This window comes from Bombina bombina, chromosome 4 (assembly GCF_027579735.1).
Source record: "Bombina bombina isolate aBomBom1 chromosome 4, aBomBom1.pri, whole genome shotgun sequence".
NCBI lineage: Eukaryota > Metazoa > Chordata > Amphibia > Anura > Bombinatoridae > Bombina > Bombina bombina.
Window position 1 is genome coordinate 368,427,172 of NC_069502.1, and position 20,112 is coordinate 368,447,283.

The following is a 20,112-nucleotide window of genomic DNA, read 5'->3' on the forward strand; positions in this document are numbered from 1 at the left end:
GAGAGAGCCCCATAGACTGGGCACTCCCCGCCTAGGTAACAAAAATGACAATCGCCCTAGGACCGGTGATTGCAAGACTGCTTAACTTTCAGGATAAGAATATGATATTGCAATATTTTCGAAAAAAATCAGCCAATTCTCATAGAAAATGCTAGGATTTTAATTTTTCAAGACTTCTCGGCATACACAGCTACGAAGAGAAGATAGCTGGCACCGATATGTACCAAGCTCATACAGAATGGCCATCGTGCCACTATAATCTACCCCTCCAAGCTTAGAGTTGTAGTTAATGATACAACACATCTATTGAGGACGCTCAAGTGGCCGAAAATTTCTTTAAAACTTTAAACCCACAACCTCATTAAGAAATGACTTTAATGCATAATGAGAGGTTAGGCTTTGTGATCAGGGAACCCCCTCGGGATAGGGTGGCTCTGTCTAGTGTATGTATTAAAAAAAAAAAAAAAAATTCTCTCTTCCTCTGTCGCTCTCGGTTGTTTCTCTCTGTCCCCGCCCCCCCCCATGTAAATGACACAAGGGACAAATAAACTAAAAATAGTATCATGGAATGTGGGCGGTATCTCGACTCCTATTAAACATAAGGCGATTCTCGCCCATCTGCGGAAGGCTCAAGCCGACATCGGTTTCTTACAAGAAACTCATCTAAGCTTAGAGGAATCCTTAAAACTGAAAGCAACAATGGGTTAGAGAAGTCTTTGCAGCACCAAGTGTTGGGAAAAAGAGAGGTGTGGCTATACTTATTGGGAAAAGGTCTGGGGTGGTGATCCTGCACTCTGAGGCTGACTCTGGGGGCAGATATATTTTGGTAAAACTGAAGGTCGCCCAGACAATTTACACACTCTGTAACATATATGGACCAAACATTTCTGACCCAGAGTTTTGGAACTCAATCCAGTCAAAACTTTTATTAGTTAGTGAAGGACACTTGATTTTAGGAGGTGACTTTAACATGGCACCACAATGCCCCTTAGACAGACTTAGAAATAATGTCAAACAACTAAAGCAGAAAAAAGATAATCTAGACTCCAAAAACATTCAACAAAATTAAGCACAACCTAGCACTACGCGATATCTGGAGAGTCCAGAACCCGGATGCCCAAGACTACACTTGCCTCTCAAAAGCTCATAAAGCCCTCTCCAGGATTGACCTATTCTTAATTGACGAACGCCTAGCCATAACAAAAGTAAAAGCAGGAATAATGCCAATTCTTCTATCCGACCACGGACCTATTTCCCTCGAACTATATCCCCCTCAGTCTAAGCACAAAATGTCGCAATTCTTTTTTTCCCTATCATCCTAGCTACAGATCTAAAATTTTAAAAATGGATAAAGGGTAAGTTTACCGAATATCTTAATTTTAACAATGACTATATACTGCACCCAGATATATTCTGGGAGACTGCAAAGGCAGTGCTCAGAGGAGAAATTATCGCGTACACCGCCACCCTATCCAAAAAAGCAAAGTTAAGAGAGAGGGAAATGAACAATCTTCTATCTAACTCTTATAATCACTTTTTACTTGAAAAAACTCCCCTAAACTGGGCAAAATATATTCGTGCCAAAAGTATTAGAGACACTTTCTTAATGACCCAAGAAACCCATAGAGAGCTCACGCTCCAAGCCAAACTATACAGATTTGGCAATAAATCTGGAAACATGCTGGCCAAGTTAGTTAAAAATGAAGGAAAAAAACCATTGATAGAAAGACTGTCCCACAATGTGGATACAGATAACGAAACCGGAAGAAATATTGGATAGATTTGCAGAATACTTCCAAGATATATACAACATGTAGAGGGTACCTTGCTCCGCAGGCAGCAGAGTTCTAGAGTAAAATCACCTTCCCATCAGTTTTGGCAGAAGAAATAGCTAGTCTTAACTCTCCTATCTTGAAAGAAGAGATAGAAAAAGTAATTTCTAATCTCTCTCTCAATAAAGCAGCAGGTCCGGATGGACTTCCAAATGAATTCTACAAAATTTTATCAGCTGAAATAACACCCTATTGAGTAATCTCTTCAACGAAATTTTATATCAATGGTAAATCGGTCCTATCCTCCTTTCCCTCTTCACTCACGACTCTGATTCTTAAAAGGAGGAAAAGACCCATTGCAAAAAAGAATCATACAGACCAATTGCTCTGTTAAATTCGGACTACAAAATTATGACCACTATCTTAGCGAATAGACTGCAAACTATCTTAACAAAAATTATTCATATGGACCAAGCCGGTTTTCTTAATAAACGAAACTCTGCGGCAAAAATGAGAGAACTTCTTGTCACATTGGATTATATTCAGGAACCTTCCATCTTCTGAGGCGGAGAGAGAGGGCACCCCCAGATCTAGCTATCTTGTCAATTGACGCAGAAAAAAGCATTTGATTCTGTAATTTTTAATCATATAATAACATCTTTAACAAAATTTGGGATTAAAGGAAACTTCTCCAACTTCCTAGAAAATCTACACAAACAATCTTATACGCGATTGATAATAAATGATACCATCTCTTCTTCGATCTTAATAGACAGGGGGACACGCCAGGGCTGCCCTCTCTCTCCGCTTCTCTTTGACATAGCTATTGAGCCCCTGGCAATCATGATAAGGGATTCTCTTGAAAGCATAAAAATTCGGAACTATGAGATAAAAGTCGGACTGTATGCAGATGATCTTTTAATCTATCTATCCAATACAAAACTCAATATACCAAGACTTCTTCAAATAACTGATCAATTTGGCTCCTTCTCAGGTTATAAAGTGAATAAATTAAAGTCCGAGATTCTCTGGTTGAGAAGAGACAATAGCTCTATCTTAAACACTCCATTCAGCATGGTCTCTGAATCCTTTAAGTATCTTGGCATATATATACCAACTGATTTAAGAGACCTATATAAAATTAACATATCTCCTATACTAACTAGTATTAAGGAGAAACTAAAAGACTGGCAACATCTACCACTATCTATCTCTGGTCGATCAGAGCTATTTACAATGATTCTTCTCCCTAAGCTTCTCAATATTCTGCAAAACGTTCCACTAATCTTGCTAGAGAAAGATATTCACTCTGTCAATACCTCACTTAGACAGTTGATATGGCAAGGGAAAAGATCTAAGATATCTCTTGCCAAACTCACAGCATCAAGGGACTATGGAGGCCTAGCAGTACCAAATATTAGATTTTACAACTTTAGCTTTTTAGCACGTATCTGTGAACCATACCTTCCACTAGCCTTGATTCACTGCTTACCAAAGAAGCTCCCAGCAAAGATCAAGAGACTTAAAACTATATATAACCCCATCAAAGCATGGTGGAAAATAACCAAAGTCCTGGCAATAACCAGCATTGTTTCAAATTATCTTCCCCTGATAGGGAACCCGCAATTTCAAGCAGGTATAAATTCTACAGTTTTTAATCGATGGCATAACAATGGCCTCGACAGGATATTATACTTGATAGATAGCGATAGAAAATGTATTAAGACTTTTGAAGAATTGAAGAACGAATTTAATCTTCTTAATAAAGACTTCTTTGCATACCTGCAAATAAGACATTTCATTGCCGAACTAACTAAAGAGGCAGGGTGGTCCTGGGCGCTAGGTAAACTGGAAAACTGGTTAACTCTGACTAAGAATGGCTATATGTCTATTGCCCCGTGCTACCACCTACTTAGTGTTAGCAAAGATGCCCCTATTCTGGATAAAATGGTAACGGCATGGTCTTCCTTAATACCTCAAAGTAATATCGAAATAAAAACTCTTCAGTTATCAATTAATAAAGTGGCATCAACCACTTTATCTGCTACTTGGCGAGAGGCACATCTTAGGCTTCTTCACAGGGCCTACTTCACCCCGGAGAAAGGCCTCAGAGTGCATAATCAACAATTCAATAAATGCCCTAAATGCTCTTTTCCAGCGGCAGATTTGATACATATGTTTTGGCATTGCCCCAAAATCAGAAGGTTTTGGAACAAGCTAGAATACTGGCTTAAAACTGTTTTGAAAATCGAAACACTTACCCTAACACTATATCAAATCATACTATGTTTAAATATAGAGAGAAGCTATCAGAGTAATGAAAAATTAATAAATCTCTCTATCCTAACCTCTAGGTATTTGATTTGTAAAAAATGGAAAATGCGAACATTACCGACTATCGCTGAAGTCAAGAATTATCTAAAAAAACAGTGTGTACTAGAACAAAAAGATACGAATATTGACAAGGAATCGGATATAAGGAATTTCTTTAATAAATGGGCAGCTTTTATGAAAACATTCCATGAAAGGAAAATTGATTACTTGATTTTTCCATTTAAAAATTCAGAAATAGTTCTTCTTGGTGTCTGGTGGTTGGGGGGGGGGGGGAGGGGGACAGTGAATAACGAACACTTCCCTGGTTTTTTGTTTTGTTTTTTTTCTCCGAAGGTGGTCAGCTACTCCCCTTTTTTTTTTCTCTCTCTCTCCAACCATGTAGTATTGTTATGTGCTACGTACTGTTCTGGTCTGACTTGTTCACCTGCTCAGTGGCTGCTTCTGTCCTACTCCTGATTTGGACCTCGACTACTCTCTTGATCAATACTTAGATCTAGAAAAGGATCAGATTGTGACAATAGAATGATCAGGGAAAACCCAAGAATACACACAAAAGACACCCTACATATAGACCTTAAAACTGTTAGGACACTATGTGCAGACTCTAGTCTGACATTGTTATGAGTCAGTAGAGAATATTAAGTTGCGTAAATATATGATGTCAATGACACAGTCTATTTAGTTGGGTCTCCCTTTTTTTTTTTTTTGTTTGTTTGTTTTATGTATGTGACGTCATGAAGGTCATGACGTTCGAGGAATTTGTTTTGTAAAGTTAAAAAGAAAAACCCCAGCAGAATATACAACTTAATTTGGTGAAATGTTAATAACACTGATAAATCTTTTGTTCTTGATTTTATGTTATCTCTTTTTTGTTTTTATGGGCCCTGTGCGGCGCAAGATATGTTTTTCTTTTCTGTTGTATGCATTGCTGGTTATAAATAAAAGTTAAAAAAAAAAAAAAAATGTATGTTCTATCTGAATCATGAAAGAAACATTTGGGGTTTCATGTCCTTTTAAGCTTAGTCTAGTGTTGGCTGCATTAGGGTGTGCCTGTGCACATGCCTATGGTTAAATAATTTTGTTTTCATACAGATTACTTTCTTTTGTTGCGTTTAATTCATTAAAAGGGGATAATATATATACAAAGTTGTGCTCCTGTGCCACTCCAGACAAGGGTGTAGATGGTGAGCAAATGAGAGCAGGCATACATGTTTAGGCTCCAATCACTGGCCGTATCCTCATTTTGAGGACAATGGGGGTACTCCAGATGTGCAACTTTGAGTATGGGTGCTAAAATGCAAATTCTAGTCTATATTTATTTAAAAGAACAACTATTATTATTCACCTTATGGTGCTGTACTCTCTTTCTGATGGCTCTACGCATATAAAAGTATTAAACATTAAGGGCCAGATTACGAGTGCAGTGCTAACAGTAATGCGTGGGCGATAAGTGGTTTATCGCGGGTGTTTGTACGCGTCGGGTTGTTCGCTCGTATTACAAGTTGAAAGTAAACGCGATAGCTTGAGCGCAATAGTTAAAGCGTGTCCTCAGGGCTCTGGTTATCTGTTTTGCAAAACAAAAAAGTGTCACAAAACACTTAAAAAATACATTACAAAGTACAGTCACAATCATATAACACCATTAATAAAAATTATTAAAAAAAATATTGTTCAAAAAAGTTCTAAGGGCTCAAAAATATGAAGTGCCAGGTGTTAGAAAAAAAAAAAAAGGCAGGGGCTTTAACATAGAAATACATATATATGTCTAAAGATATATATGTAAGTATATATATATACAGTATATATGTCTATATATATGTACTTATGTATTTATATGTGTATATATAGGGCGTAAGCCCTCAGTTTACGCCGAGGTTAGGTTCCAGAAGGAATGGTTGTAAATCGAAACCGTTGTAAATTGAAACCCAGTTTATAATGTAAGTCAATGGGAAGTGAGGGAGATAGGTTCCAGGCCCCTCTCAAAATTGTCATAAGTAACACCTAATACATTATTTTTATAGCTTTGAAATGAAGACTTTAAATGCTTAACAGCATTATAAACCTAATAAAATAATCACACAACACAGAATATATAATTAAACTAAGTTAAATGAACAAAAACATTTGCTAAACAGTGTTATAAACCTAATAAAATAATCACACAACACAGACTTCACTTGCTTTTTTCTGCAAACAGTTCTTTCTATGCATTCCAATCTGGACTGATTTATAGACAGGAAGATCTTGTTCCTTTGAAATCTGCTCAACAGCTCAGGTCTGGTTAAACTGATTAATTTCAGCTTGCTTGGCTTTGCTGCAACACAAGCGGACAGCTCCACCTACTGGCTATTTTAATAAATGCACTGCTTCTTAATGCTTTGCAATAGCAGTCACATGACTGGAAAAAAAGGTTGTTATTCTGAAACGGTGTAAATTGAACCGTTGTAAAATGAGGGCCACCTGTATATATATATATATATATATATATATATATATATATATATATATATATATATATATATATATATATATTTATATTTACAGACATATATACACATATAAACACATACATACATATGTACACACATATAGACATATATATAAGTGCATTGGAGCCCTTTACAGTTAAAAGAGATAGTAAACCCAATTTTTTTTTTCTTTCATGATTTAGATAGAGCATGCAATTTTAAGAAACTTTCTAATTTGCCCCAATTATCAAGTTTACTTTGTACTGTTAATATCTTTATTTGAAAAGCAGGAATGTTAAGCTTAGGAGGCGGACCATTTTTGGTTCAGAACCTGGGTAGCTCTTGTTTATTGGTGGGTAAATGTAGCCCCCAATCAGCAAGAGTTATCCAGGTCTCTAAACCAAAAATGAATCATTAAAGAAAATATGTGGGTTTACTATCCCTTTGGGTAGATGAAAACATATAGGGCGCGATCAAATATACAGCACAGGTTTCGGCGCAAGCATGGAAACCTGCGCCGCCCGTATTTTCACCTCGCACATCAGGGTATTACATATATGGTGCTGGCATTTCCTAAGTGGCGTAAGTCGGATAAACTAGCGATGTCCAGAAATAAGTGTAAATTCAAATTTCTGGAGTCGCTAGTGACTTACGGCACTTTAGAAACTGCCGGCGCCTGAGAAAAGTAAAGAAAATAACAAATCTCCCGTAAAAGTCTAACACACCTCCCAAAAATAACCCTGACACGTAAAACCCCTATATCCGCAATCCCCTCTCTCATTACTAATATTAAATGTATTAACCCCTAGACCGACAACCCCCCACAACGCAATATGCCTATTTAAACTATTAACCCCTATATCCGCCATCAAACCCACACCGCAAGTAATAACTAAATTATTAACCCCAAACCGCCATAGTCCACAACGCAATTAACCTATTCAAGTATTAACCCCTAAACTGCCATAGCCCACATAGCCTATTACAGTGATTTTTAACCTTTTTTTTGCCGTGGCACACTTTTTTACATTATAAAACCCTGTGGCACACCACCATCCCAAATTTTAAAAAAAAATCATACATTGTAGCCTAATACAGTATATATATATATATATATATATATATATATATACACATACACACACACAAACACACACACACATACTGTATGTATTGTGCTGTTATGCCATGCCTCCTACAAACTACCCCTGCACTGGGAGTAAAAAACAAGCAAAGTTTCAAAAATATGTCACACTGTTGTGAGTCTGCCGTGTCACACCTGAGGATCTCTCACGGCACACTAGTGTGCCACGGCACACTGGTTGAAAAACACTGGCCTATTAAATGTATTAACCCCTAATCTGCTGTCGCCAACGTCCCCACCACTATAATAAAGTTATTAACCCCTAAACCTAAGTCTAACTTTAACCCTAACACCCCCCTAACTTAAATATTATTTAAATAAATCTAAATAATATTACTATTATTGACTATTGGCTAGATTACGAGTTCTGCGTTAGCTTTAAAAAGCAGCCTTAAGGGGTCCTAACGCTGCTTTTCAACGCCCGCTGGTATTACGAGTCAGGCAGGAAAGGGTCTACTGCTCACTTTTTTCCACAACTTTTCCATACTGCAAATCACCTTACGTCAATTGCGTATCCTATCTTTTTAATGGGATTTGGCTAACGCTGATATTACAAGTCTTGGAAGAAGTGAGCGGTACAGTCTCTACCTCCAAGACTCCTACCGCATATAAAAGTCAGTAGTTAAGAGTTTTATGGGCTAACGCCGGAACATAAAGCTCTTAACTAAAATGCTACAAAGTACACTAACACCCATAAACTACCTATTAACCCCTAAACTGAGGCCCCCCCACATCACAAACACTAAAATAAATATTTTTAACCCCTAATCTGCCGACCGGACATCGCCGCCACCTACATTATACCTACCGCCACTAGAATAAACATATTAACCCCTGAACCGCCACACTCCCGCCTCGCAAACACTAGTTAGCTATTATTAACCCCTAATCTGCTGCCCCTAACATCGTCTACACCTACATTATATTTCTTATCCCCTAATCTGCCGCCCCCAACGTCGCCGCCACCTACCTACACTTATTAACTCCTAATCTGACGACCGGACATCGCCGCCACTATAATAAATGTATTAACCCTAAACCGCCGCACTCCCGCCTCGCAAACACTATAGTACATTTTATTAACCCCTAATCTCCCGCCCCCAACGTCGCCGCTGCTATAATAAAGTTATTAACCCCTAAACCTAAGTCTAACCCTAACACCCCCCCTAAGTTAAATATAATTTAAATAAATCTAAATAAAATTACTATAATTAAATAAATGAATCCTATTTAAAACTAAATACTTACCTATAAAATAAACCCTAAGATAGCTACAATATAATTAATAATTACATTGTAGCTATTTTAGGATTTATTTTTATTTTACAGGCAACTTTGTATTTATTTTAACTAGGTACAATAGCTAGTAAATAGTTAATAACTATTTAATAGCTACCTAGTTAAAATAACTACAAATTTACCTGTATAATAAATCCTAACCTAAGTTACAATTACACCTAACACTACACTATCATTAAATAAATTAAATTAATTAACTACAACTACCTAAAATTAAATACAATAAAATAAAATAAACTATAGTACAAAAAAAACCAAAACACTAAATTACAGAAAATAAAAAAAAATTACAAGAAGTTTAAACTAATTACACCTAATCTAAGCCCCCTAATAAAATTAAAAAAAACCCTAAAATAATTAAATTCCCTACCCTATACTAAATTGCAAATAGCCCTTAAAAGGGCTTTTTGCGGGGCATTGCCCCAAAGTAATCAGCATCCTTCCTGGACGACAACTAACCGACGAATGAAGGTTCCTTTAAATGACGTCATCCAAGATGTTGTCCCTTCAATTCCGATTGGCTGATAGAATTCTATCAGCCAATCGGAATTAAGGTAGGAAAAATCCTATTGGCTGATGCAATCAGCCAATAGGATTGAGCTCACATTCTATTGGCTGATTGGAACAGCCAATAGAATGCGAGGTCAATCCTATTGGCTGATTGGATCAGCCAATCGGATTGAACTTCAATCCGATTGGCTGATTGCATCAGCCAATAGGATTTTTCTTACCTTAATTCCGATTGGCTGATAGAATTCTATCAGCCAATCGGAATTGAAGGGACGCCATCTTGGATGACGTCATTTACAGGAACCGTCATTCGTCGGTAGTCGTCGGCCAGGAAAGATGCTCCGCGTCTGATGTCTTCAAGATGGAGCCGCTCCTCGTCGGATGGAAGAAGATAGAAGATGCCGCTTGGATGAAGTCTTCTGCCCGGCTGGAGGACCTCTTCTGCCCGGCTGGAGGACCTCTTCTGCCCGGATCGGATGAATACTTCTTCCCGGCTGGGTGAAGACGGCTCAAGGTAGGTAGGTCTTCAAGGGTTTTTATTAAGGGGGGATTGGGTGGGTTTTAGAGTAAGGTTGGGTGTGTGTGGGGTGGGTTTTAATGTTGGGGGGTTGTATTTCTTTTTTGCAGGTAAAAGAGCTGATTACTTTGGGGCAATACCCTGCAAAAAGCCCTTTTAAGGGCTATTTGTAATTTAGTATAGGGTAGGAAATGCTATTATTTTGGGGGGATTTTTTATTTTATTAGGGGGCTTAGATTAGGTGTAATTAGTTTAAACTTCTTGTAAAAAATTTTTATTCTCTGTAATTTAGTGTTTGTTTGTTTTTTGTACTATAGTTTATTTTATTTAACTGTATTTAATTTTAGGTAATTGTAGTTAATTAATGTAATTTATTTAATGATAGTGTAGTGTTAGGTGTAATTGTAACTTAGGTTAGGATTTATTTTACAGATAAATTTGTAGTTATTTTAACTAGGTAGCTATTAAATAGTTATAATCTATTTAATATCTATTGTACCTACTTAAAATAAATACAAACTTGCCTGTAAAATAAAAATAAATCCTAAAATAGCTACAATGTAATTATTAATTATATTGTAGCTATCTTAGGGTTTATTTTATAGGTAAGTATTTAGTTTTAAATAGGAATAATTTAGTTAATAATAGTAATATTATTTAGATTTATTTAAATCATATTTAAGTTAGGGAGGTGTATGGGTTAGGGTTAGACTTAGGTTTAGGGGTTAATAACTTTATTATAGTGGCGGCGACGTTGGCGGCAGATTAGGGGTTAATACATTTAATAGGCTATGTGGGCTATGGCGGTTTAGGGGTTAATAGACTTTATTAGTTATTGCGGTGGGGAATTGCGGTTGACAGGTAGATAGACATTGCGCATGCGTTAGGTGTTAGTTTATTTTTGCAGGCATTTTCGGGAGTTACGATGCTCCCATACTCAGCGCAAGGCCTGTTACGGCTGCTATTTATGGCGAGGTAAAAATGGAGTAAGATTTCTCCATTTTCGCCACGTAAGGCCTTGCGCTGGATTTTGGATATCGATTTACGACGCGGTCCCATGTTAGCCTATGGGAGTACAAATTGCAAGCGACGGGTGAAATATACGGGCGTAACTTGTATGCTACTCCGTATATGTAATACCAAAATCGCGTAAAATTTGGCGTTGCCGGCTTTTGCGAGCGACGCTCTATATGTAATGGAGGCCATAAAATATTATTTATTCAATATTTATAATAAAGTTTTAAACTGTGTATTTACTGAAAATATTTCACTTTCCAATGTTCTGCACATATCATATGTTCTATGTTTTTCTAAATAGATATTGCTATATATATATCTGTAAATATTTATACCTATATATTATCATGTATATATAGTTATAGATATATATTGTACAAAAAAAACCCCATCAGATATATGTAGAAATATTTATTTATGAATAAATAGAACATATTCTTCTATGTGAAAAGCATTGGAATGTGAAATATTCATATTTTCATGTCAAGCGATAACTTTTTACTTTCAACTTGTAAAACGAGCGCAACACAACATGCGCAAAGAGCTTACTTAAGAGCCCAATAACATATACCTCAGGGGTATACTTGAAACTCTCTCTCCACAGGATCTTTCCTATTACTTACTAAGATCTTTTCGAAGATATTATCGTTCATATTTCGAAAAAATGAGCCTGTGATGGACAGAGTTTATAGTTCTGCGAGGCCTAGGTCAGGGTTTGCCAAAAGACCAAGAGATGTCATAGTTATTTCCAGCCATACTTAAGCAAGGCATTTGCTGCAGAAATGGTATTTGCTCCCTTAATCTTCATAGTCTTCCACAGTGCAAGCCCTGACCCAACCTTTGCTGAGAGACTCCAGAGTGGCACCGCCCCCAAGCACCCATTTTTAAGTAAAGGCAGCTTAACTGGGGATTCTCTGCTTGGGAAAAAAAAACATACGTACGTAACATACGTAAGGTTTATGAGCTTGTTTTGTATGTCTCTTTTACATTACTTTGTATTTATACAGTTGAATCTTTTTTTTTAAGGTATGCCATATTCAGTCTTTCATGTTCCTTTGCCATGTAAGTTTTGTAATAATTGTATTTGTACTTTGGGGGAGGGCCCCCTCCATATTCCCCCTCCCTGAACTCAGGAGAATAGGAGTGAAGCTTTATTTCATTGCCTGCTATCTGTGTATATCGGTTACATGTAGTTGGTTTCCTGCTGCCTGTCATAGCCTGATCAGTTATAGCTTGTTTGGCTATTGGTCTGTCTGTCTCCTGTCTGACAATGGCTGTGTAGTAAGATCCGCCCACCTCCCTTTCCGTAGTCAGACAGTGTGGGAATTGGATCCAGGCAACTTTACAGATGTATTTATTATAACATAGTTTTTCCATTAAGGGTGGACAAGAATGCAAGACCCAGCTCTTTTTGTTTTTCTTTTAAGCTTTCAATGAACTTTATTGAGGAATTGCCAAATCAGTTTCCATCAGTAGAGCACAGCAAACTTTACAATGTTATTACAATTTGTCTTTGTAACAATTAGGTTTGTGTATACAATTACAGGCAAGGCAGTTAACAGACTTCATGAGAGACTGTGCAATAACAGTCTTGGTTAATCTGTGAACCGCCATGTTAAATCTAGCTCATAGTCCTCATGTTTCTTTTAGCCTCTCTCTATTAGCACTGACACAATGTTGTGTCTTAGTAATAGATATTTGAGTACAATCTGAGTGTCATTAAAGGACAAAGGGAAGAAAAAAGGGAGGGAGAAGAGAGGAAAAATGAGGTAAGTCAAGAAGGGTATGGCATGAAGAGGGCCCATTTCAGTATCCCCCAGCCTCTAAGGGGGAATAATGGTATCAAGACCTTTAAGTTGTGTGATGCTTGCTCCCAATAAAATGTAAAATCTAGGATTTGTTAAATTTGAACAACCCATATTCAATAATAACAATTCTGTAGTTCTATCTACCCACATTGTTTTAGTTGGAGAGAATAGTGTTTTCCAGTGTTTAGCAATTAACGACTTAGTAACATTTAGTCCAATTTGCAAGAGATGTGTCTGAATTTTACATGTATATCTTGGTACATCATTAAGCAAGGCCACTCTGAGAGTTAAAGTAAAGTGATTATTAAAAATCAATTAAATGCTCCTAAACCGAATTCCACAGTGAACAGATTACCTGACATTCTCCCCACCATGGTTCCCGCAACCTCTCCCACACCTGCCGAAAGCCCCTTGATAAATTGTAGTCAATCTAATTAAATACCACCTAAGTAAAACTTTACTATTCATTTCTAATATCTTTGGGGAAACTGATGACCACTTGTTGATGTAAAGATTTAAAGGCTTTTTTTCCATTCTGAGACTGAGAGTTGCACACCAATGTCAGTATGCCATTTGTGAATATATACAGGCGTGCCAATGTAATAACCTCCTTTGCTCTTGAGAAAGAGACCCATGAATAGGTTTTCTACCATGACACATAGCTTCAAATAAAGTTAATGGTCTTAACAGATTTCTTTTGTGGGGTGAAGAGTTAAGTAAATGTTGAAGCTGAGCATATTTCAGCCATGAAGTGTAATGGCATCTCAGCGTTTCTTTAAGCTTATCCCTATGTATTAGCTTCCTATTATCAAACAGTCTCACTAGGGGGATAGTATAGCCCAATTCTACAGTATTGGAATCTATTTCCTCACCCTTCTGCTTGTTCTGCATTAAGAAGTATAAGTAGAAGCAGGGATGTAATTAAAGAGATCCCCTTAAAGGATTTGAGGATTGTATCTGTCACGGATACCGGGATGCTAAAGCAACGCCCCACCCCCCTACTACCTGACTCACTCCTTTTCACACCAGTTTTGGCCTTTTCATGGCTTACAGGATCTCCCAAACTCTTCCTGTTTCTTGTTTTGCTGTTTGTACCTCCTCACGGTAGAGCTGATCGCTGACCCCTTTCCGGCTACCCAGGCTCCTGGAACTACCGGCCGGCCGCATTACCCGGGATACCCACTAACCTTTACCCCAGGTCCCTACATCGGCCCTTTGCCCCAGAGCTCCGCTCTTTTAGGGATTGGTATATCACCAAGGGAGGGTAAGAGGTGGGGTGATTGCTGGAAGGGAGTTCCCTTGGAAACTTGGGGTTTTGGACCCCCATACAACCCCTACTCCACTAGCGCTTACCCAGCATACCTTTGATCCACTACCACTCTGGCCCCCAGCAACGGATCATGTCACTTTTTGGACTAGAAAACCTTGGGGCCCGGAGCTCTCCATTGGTACCTGAGAATAGCCACCACTCCCTCAGGATCACCCCGAAACCACCACCTTGGTATCACAAGGACTGTATGGAACTATGGCTGCTATGGGGGGGGCGCAAGTCTGTCTAGAGTGTCAGGAATGGTGGGAGATTTGGGTGTCAGATAAGACCCTTATCATGATGAGCTGGATGTATATAAGTGTGTGTGTTTCACAATAAAGTCTGTTCGTGTTTCACCTGAATACTGGTTTTGTCTGGTTATTTGGGTGGGCTCTAGTAATAATCACTTTTCTCCACTCTATAGCTACAAGTTACAGGAACAGGAAGGACTCTCTTGGCGGAGATACCCAGATGGGGTAGCCGGAGTCCGTTACAACTGGTTGGCAGCAGTGGGATGCTTCCATCTACCTGGGACATCCAAACCACTAACTAAGTCCTCTTCGGATGGAGCAGCAGTACTCTGAGCTCAGGAATAGTACTCATAAAGACTTGTTGGAAGCTCGTGGGCAGGTTGCCGGCAACAAGTCAAAGGCAGCGATCATTGCCGAGCTAATGGAAGGCGATCAAGCCAACGAGCTGGCTAGTGAGCCGGGCAGCACTCGGAGCAGTGACCAGCCCAGCAAGGCATCAACAGGGGGGACACTCATGTACGAGATCCTGAGGGAAATACAGTGGTGACTGGCCCTCTATGGGACCACCCCATTTGAGGAGGTTATCACTCGGATAATCGCAGATGCCACCCACCTCAGAATGTTGGAGGTCCAGAAGTCTATGGGGGGAGCCGTGCCAGTCACTATGGAGCCTCCTCCCCCGCCAAAGAAGCTACCACATGAGGCTTTCTGTGCCTTTAAAGACAGAGCCAAGGAGATCGACAGATACCATTTAGTGTTTTAGATACAGTGTGAACTGCAGTGCGTTGACGATAATGGATCAGTTATAGGAAGTCTGAGACAGTTGACCAAGCGGCCATCCTGGCCGACTAATTCCTGGATGCTCGATGTCAGGTATGACCCGAGCCTTGTCCGGTGGGTCACTCCACTGCAGCTCCGGTTCGCCCACCGGTGGCTCCCTGGTACCCCCTCAACCCAGCAGGCTACCACCTGCTCCTCCGGGCCCAGTCCACCCCGGAAGACAGGGATCAGATGTTACAAGTTCTACCAAGTGGACCATTTTCGGTCCAACTGCCCAAGCAACCCGCCCCCGGCTCAATGGACAAGAGCACCCGCTGGGGACTCTAGGGCCTACGCTCATTGTTTGGAGGCAGAGGGCCCCACTGACCATGCCACCTAAGAAGAGGAAGAGTTTTGGGAAATGACCTGGGGCACCTCGCCTCCTCCTTTAAATGGGATAGCCCCACTGATGCTTGCCCAGTTATCACCCTCCAGTAAGCCGGATGTCGGGCAACTGCATCCAATCTGGGGACCCAGGTAAGCCACTACGCCCCGACTTCTACCCCGACCACTGACCAGATCTCCTGAGTGTCCCCCACCGACTTCGCTCAGGAGACATTGAGAGACCCGACCTTAGCTCCCTACCGTGCTCGGGCAGGGACTGACCCAGGTGGCCTCGGAGGGGACCGATTTGAATGGGAGGGAGGGCTCCTATACAGGGTTACAGAGAGGGAGAGAGGTATTCAGATGCCCAAGCACCAGCTGGGTGGTAACACAAAGTATTGGTACGACCTGCTGCATATAGGGCTCGACATTCCCCTTTCCCCCATAGACAAATAGGATTTCAATAGGATTTCAGTATCTCAACAGCCAATAGGATTACATTAGCTCTTATCCTATTGGCTGATTTGAATTTGAAGAATCAAATCAGCCAATAGGAATGCAAGGTATGCCATTTTGAAACGGGTAACTTGCATTGAAGCTTCAGTGTATGGCATTGACCTTATGAAGAGGACGCTCTGTGCAGGATGGCATCAGTTTCCAGGATAGCTCCGCTCCTCGCTGCCGAGATGAAGATAGAAGATGCCCCCGGGATGGATGAAGATATCACCACCTGGATGAAGACTTCTCGCCACCGGGATGGAGATGACTGTCCGGACTTCAGGAACCATGAGTAGATATTCTGGGGTTAGTATTAGGTTTTTCTGTTTTTTTGGGGGGTGTTTTTTTCAGATTTGCTTTGGGCAAATTGTAAAAAAGCTGAATGCCCTTTTAAGGGAAGTGCAGAAGAGCTGAATGCCCTTTTAAAGGCAATGCCCATACAAATGCCCCTTTAGGGGCAATGGGTAGCTTATTTTTTTTTTAGAGTTAAGATTTTTATTTTGGGGGGTTGGTTAGGTGGTGGGTTTTACTGTTGGGGGGACTTTGTATTTTTTTACAAGTAAAATAGCTGTTTAACTTGTAGTTTATTGTAGGCTAGGGGGTGTTTTTATTTTGGGTGAGCTTTTTTATTTTTTTTAGGGCTATTAGATTAGGTGTAATTGTTTTTATTTTTGATAATTCTGTTTATTATTTTTTGTAATCTTAGTGATTTTTATTTCTCGTAATTTAGTGTTCATTTTTTTTTTGTAATGTTAGATTTTTTACATTTTTTCGTAGGATTAGTTTTTTTTTAATTTGGCATTTAGGATTTTTAATTGGTAGTTTTTTTAATTTTATCGGAATAGTAAGAGTATAAACAAAAAAAAAGGTATAATAGTCTACACACTAATAGATTAGCTGCCGTTCCCAAAAATACTACTGGACTCCTCAGCAGATGAAAGTTAAAGAATGGATGTGCGGGAGGCGCTCTAGAAGTTTATATATAGTTCTCAAATAAGTATATGTAATAAAATATGGTGAGGAGAATATTATTCATTTAGCAGATCTGTAACTTTGTAAATTGGATATATACATTAAGGGATTGCAGATTCGTATAATTGAAGGCAAATGTATGCATCCAATCTCTGCTGGCAGATTCGTTATATTCAGAAGTCAGCAAAAGTTTTTTTCCACAAATATATTTTTCCAAATAGATATTTCGTTTTTGTTTTTTTAGAGTTATACTGTTCTGTTATGACAATAGATTCTGTGCGGTTTTTGAAGATGTAAATGGATGTTTAATCTTAAGTATTATCCCAATCAGTGTATTATATTGTTGGTGTCTTTCTTGAAATAACAGTTATTAAATAGACACTTTGTGTGTTACTTCTATGTTTTAGTGTTTATCGTTAGAATGGTAGAAACAATTCTTTATGATAACAATCGTACCTGCAGTATTTTCTTTGATGGTAGTATTTGCAGTGAGCTCTCTAACGGCTAACCCCTCCGGCGGGAAAGCCTAGGATTCCGTTCCGCTCCTTGTTTGAATCTCCACCTTTGTCTCTGCAGTATTTTACTGTTAGTTGATCTCAGATGATGGTAATCTTTAAGGTGAGCTCTCCAACGGCTAACCCCTCAGGCGTAATATGCCTAGGATTCCGTTCCGCTCTTTATCTCCTTCTTGTTCTTTTAGGTAAAAAGGATATTATTGCAGAGATATATTTACCGTTATAGATCTTTGAACATTAGGGTCGGTTTTCAACAGTTTATTCCTTAGTAGAGGTTGATAGTGTGTGCACACATTCAATCCTGATAAGTCTCATCAGGTGTATAATCCAGGTAAGTCAGGTGATCTACGCGTTTCGGCGGGTTGCCTTTCTCAAGATACCTGACGTCATTAGGGTTCACCTTTTATACACTTGTCAATTAGCATTTGAATTTAATCTGTGTTTTTTTTTTTTCCTTTCTTTCATTCAACAGTTGTTACACATTGTTATAATGTTTTCAACCATGGGGGATATAGATATTCTATTATAAGCTTCTTATGCTATTATTGCATAATCTTGTTAAGACAATAAAACATAGTATCTTTCAGAAATTTGATAAGTGGTACAAAAAGGAAAACAAGAGAAAAAAATCTATATAAATATATAGGTAAAGAATTTACTGGTGTTTTAATTTTTTTATTTTTTAGAAAAATTGTTATGTCATTGCATTATTTATTATTTAACTAATTAAATAAATTGTTCCCGAAAAAATGACATTACTATTCTTAATTTTTTAACATTATACTTTTTAGAGTGACAGAAGAATAAATACATAGATAAAGCTTGTGTTTGATTTTTTACTCCATCATTATGGATTCCATTCTTAACTAGTAAATTAAATATAATAATATTGTTATCAATTTTTATTTAACATTATACAGTGAATGAATATTTTCTAAGTATGTTTAATCTTTATATTTGAAGATTAAATTATCCTCAAATATAAATAGGGACTTTGGCCCCTTTTGTTCTTTACTCTTTTCTTTACTATTAAATTAGTGCTATTTGTTAACCTATTCTGATTGATGGTGCTTTATTTAAAAAAAATAATATAAAAAAAAAAATCTTAGATCAACTAACAGTAAAATACTGCAGAGACAAAGGTGGAGATTCAAACAAGGAGCGGAACGGAATCCTAGGCTTTCACGCCGGAGGGGTTAGCCGTTAGAGAGCTCACTGCAAATACTACCATCAAAGAAAATACTGCAGGTACGATTGTTATCATAAAGAATTGTTTCTACCATTCTAACGATAAACACTAAAACATAGAAGTAACACACGAAGTGTCTATTTAATAACTGTTATTTCAAGAAAGACACCAACAATATAATACACTGATTGGGATAATACTTCAGATTAAACATCCATTTACATCTTCAAAAACCGCACAGAATCTATTGTCATAACAGAACAGTATAACTCTAAAAAAACAAAAACGAAATATCTATTTGGAAAATATATTTGTGGAAAAAAACTTTTGCTGACTTCTGAATATAACGAATCTGCCAGCAGAGATTGGATTCATACATTTGCCTTCAATTATACGAATCTGCAATCCCTTAATGAATTTATTCAATTTACAAAGTTACAGATCTGCTAAATGAATAATATTCCTTATATGGGTTAAATACTCATCCTTGTAAGGAATAATCTAGGAACATTTTTTGATACATTTTAGTTAGATGTTTCTAATACTATGTGTCAAGAATTTTAAAACTATGTGTTAAGATACCTCGAGCTCTTATGAATACATGATTCTTTACTTTTAACATATATATATATATATATATTTTGTATTATATGTATTTTGGCAATTGATATATACCTATAGAAGACACCGGTGTCAGTTTTTTAAATCTGTCTTTTAAAATTCGTTTTTTAAAAGTGTATTGTGAAATAAATTATAAGTTTTGAATATTCCACCCAATATTCTCCTCACCATATTTTATTACATATACTTATTTGAGAACTATATATAAACTTCTAGAGCGCCTCCCACACATCCATTCATTAGAATAGTAAGGTTAGGTTAATTTATAGTTTAATGTTAGGTATATTTTTATTTCACATGTAAGTGTTTTATTATTTAAAAGTAGTTATATTGTAATTTTAATTTAAAGTTAGGAGGGTTGTTAGGTTTAGGGGTTAGTGTACTTTGTAACAGTTTTGTTATGAGTTTTGTGAAACATTTTTGTTACTCAAAATCCATGACTGTTCTCAGATGGCGGTAAGGATCGTTTTGGTATAGGGCATACTGCAAGTATTTTAGCCTGACCGCACAACCTGTAATACCTGTGCTTTGAAAATTCCACATTCAAACGTAATTTTTTTGGAGTGCGGAATGGACGTTGTGTTACAGGCTAAAATGCTTGTGGTATATCTATATTGCTGCGACTCGAAATATGAGTTTCTGGCCATTCCAGTGTAATGGCCATTTTTTCAGTGTTAAAAGCCGTAACACAATACTCGTAATCTAGGTGAATGTTAGTCCATTAACCTGCCCAAGCCCCTCAGGA